A 3,675-nucleotide genomic window follows, 5' to 3' on the forward strand; every position below is an offset into this window, starting at 1 on the left:
TTTTAGAAACAGTGTTATAATATGTTGAGATAACGTAAATTTTTGCTACGTCATAAAATATGTAGACCTATTATAACCTACAAGACTATGTACGTCATAGTTCGTTTTTGTACGTCATAAAATATGACTTTTGTACTAGTGAATTAGAAATCTAACGTTGCATAACATTACTTGAACGATGATTGATAGAAAACGATGGTTTTTGTCAAATCTCCAAAGTAATTTTTAAGACCCTAAAAATTATAGAGTAAATTTTGTTGGTGATATTTCCTTGTTGGTTTAGTGGTTATTTTCAATTCTTGCTTAATGAATAAATTATTTATTTATTTTATTAATTTATTTGATTTTTTTAAGTAGATTAGAAATTGTTGTGCTTTAGTTATTAATTATTTTATTTATCATGGAGTCTACGTGCTTTAATGAAATTAAGTTGTGGTGTAGAGAAAGATTATTGGTGGAGACACTTACTTAAAATTATGGGTAATAAATAAAATAAATAAACGAGAATTAGTTCTTTTTAATAGTTTTATGAGTATCTTTGTCGAAAAGATAGGCAACGAGATTATGGGTTATTAAAGAAGAGAAGTGAAGTGAGATTAGATTTTTTTTTCTGGTTATAAAGTTTGAAGAACAGAGAGAAAAGTAGAGAGTATGTTGTGAGATAGTGGCTGTAAAAATCAAAGGAATAGTTTGAAGTTATTTGAGGCAAAGACGAGAGCTGGAAGGAAGTGAAAGTTTTTGCTGGAAACCTTGGGTAAAGAAAGGAGTCTAGGATCATCCAAGGTAAGGGAAGCTGACCATTGTTATGTGTTTAGAGATTATTATTCTCCACTGTGTTTCTCGTTATGCTCTATCTCAATACTACTTATTATTTGATCAAAACGTGATCTAATATGTAGTGCACGGTTACATGAACACAATGTATTTCGTAATGTAAAATATGAGTATAAACTCTTTTCGTGGTAGGGTTAGATACACATGTATTATATTGAGAATATATAGAATATCAGTTTCATTCCATTGTGATGTTTGGAGTATTTAGCATGATGACATGTGATGATATGAACTTGATGATTTAGATATTAATCCTTTTTACCCTAGTTTAATGAGTATATTGTTTCGGGAAGTGGGTGTTGGTCTTTTGCTTGAGAAATCTTTCCCTGTTTATTACATAGATAATCCGTACTGGTTTATGTGGTGAGCCCTAGAAGGGTAGGGTGTATGCATGGTTTTGTTTTAAAACTTGTGATGTGAATAATTGTAGCATGGAACCGTTTAGGTTATGTTTCTGCTAACTTTTGGTTTTTGCATCCATAATGAACGTTGTATAATACTCTCTAACTAAGAGTGGCACGCGAGGGATATATATGGATGGGATAATTTTCATGATATTTATGGGAAGAGCAATGGGTTATGCGTATGTATGTTTATAATATATGTTAGGGGATGAAGAGAGTGGAGAGTGAGGTGTGATTTTGATAGAGAGAGCATTGTGGATCTCGGCCCGAGAAGGGAAGATAGAGTTGCATGTTTTTTTTCACGTTGCAGGTTTTGATTGATTAGAATGCTTTAGATGATAGAAGAGAGGAATGGTGGGTAAGAAAAGTTAAGGTAGAAGGTTCAGTGTGTGTATGATAATGGGGAAAGAAAAGAGTTGGGTATAGTAGTTTTCTTTTGAGGAAGTGAGAATATTGGCCTATGAAGAGGAAAACCTGGATAAAATATGAGTTGGGGTGGTGGCTTAGGTGACTATGGTTGTCTTCTGAATGATCATGTCGAGGGCCTTAATTTTACTTGGAATTTTCTCTGAAACTGTGACCACCTTGTTTCAAAGGAGAATCACTTGGTTGAAACCCAAAAACAGACCATTATTTCTGTGAAACGTTATATAGAGTTTTGTGTTGTACTGCTTAGAGTTGAAGTGCTTAAAGTGAGGCTATAAAGTAGTTATGGGAAGATAACGCATATCAGTTTTGGTCCAGTACCATTTTTTTTATAGGTGTGATTTATTTGGATACAAGCAATGAATTCATATGTGAAAAAGTTAGTAATTGAATGAAGTTATATTGGAAATGACGTTATAAAAGAAGAATTCATTAGTGACATTAGTACGTTAGTTCATATTATATATGTTAGTGAATGACTTTATTAATTAGGTTGTTATATAAACAGTATTATATTAGGTTAGTGTAGGAGGGATATTATATTAATAAAAGATATATCAGGTGGTGCAGGTGAAAGAATTTCTTTTATGTAATATTTAATTTTGTTTTATTGGTTCACGTGATTTTAAATTTCAAAAAGGTTGCATACGTGAATAAAATATGCCAAATACGGATCGTCTGATTCAAATTCAACAGCGTACTTCCTTAAGCCTTGCTCTCACTTACAATCTCCTTGAGACTTACCAAAGCCTCAGATGAATCATACACCAACTATTCCTATTGGAAAGGCCCTGATATCTCCAATGTGACTGGGGAGGTTATAGCAGTTTTAGACTATGCTGGGAGCTTTGGGATTGTGTATGGAGACTCTTCTGACGGTGCAGTGTATTTGTACAAGAATGATGGTGACGATGCAGGCTTGCCTTCTGAAGTTAATCAATCTGCACCATCGATTTAACATTATTCAAAAACTGATCTAAAAATGATTTAAGCACCTTGTTTGTTATAAACTTAATGTTTGTTTTGAAATTAATTAAAAAACTTTAATTATGAAAACTTATTTAAAAATCTCAATGTATGCTAATTTGTTGTTGATTAGATAAATTTTCGCATGAGTATTATACATAGAAGAAGAAGAAGAAATCTTCTTACACAAACAAAAACAAGGAAGTGTGAACTAAAATGAAATTTTTGGAATTTTTAGAAAGAGGAAGCTTTTATTTATGAGATATCTTTTAAAAATTTAACAACGACAATCTTTAGCATTTAAATATATATTTTTCTGTTAACTCTCTTGTAACATTTTTTAAAAGTAAATAGAATTCCAAACTTTAAAATTAATAATAAATCAACAAATAACTTTAATTAAGGATTGTATTTTAATGGACTTGAGACTAAAAGATAATAAATATGTTATAGTTTCTATTTTAACTTTTTACTTTCTCATTTTTCATCGTTTATACTATATAAAAGCAAGATATCAAACTGAAACAAAAATCAAATGAGAGACTAAATTTAATCTCTTCGTTGACATTTGCTAGCAAGTCTGACAAGTCATGTGCATGATTGAACTTGTGTAGTTGGGTTGTATTCAATTTGACTATAAAATAATAAAGCAATAACTATTACATTTAATGGACAAATATATATTCAAAGTCTTTTGTGTGAACAGAATAAAATAGATAATGACACGCTTATATGACAAAAACATTCAAATGACACATTATTTTTTACTTTTTTTTTTAAAATTATTCTTTTATCTTTAATAAATGTTAAAAAAAAATAGAATCCACTGTGTCAAATAAATGTTTTTAAAAAGTGTGTGTGAAAATATATTCATTCAATGGGATACAAAATAAGAGTGGCTGCACATTATGTAGAGACAGGATGCCATAATTCTATATTAAATTTTTGTAGTATTATGATTTTCAAAGAGTTGAAGTACTTTTTTGTTTTTCAACGAGACTCTTTATATATATATATATATATATATATATATATATATATATAT

This window comes from Vigna radiata, chromosome 8 (genome assembly GCF_000741045.1).
Source record: "Vigna radiata var. radiata cultivar VC1973A chromosome 8, Vradiata_ver6, whole genome shotgun sequence".
Classification (NCBI taxonomy): Eukaryota; Viridiplantae; Streptophyta; class Magnoliopsida; order Fabales; family Fabaceae; genus Vigna; species Vigna radiata.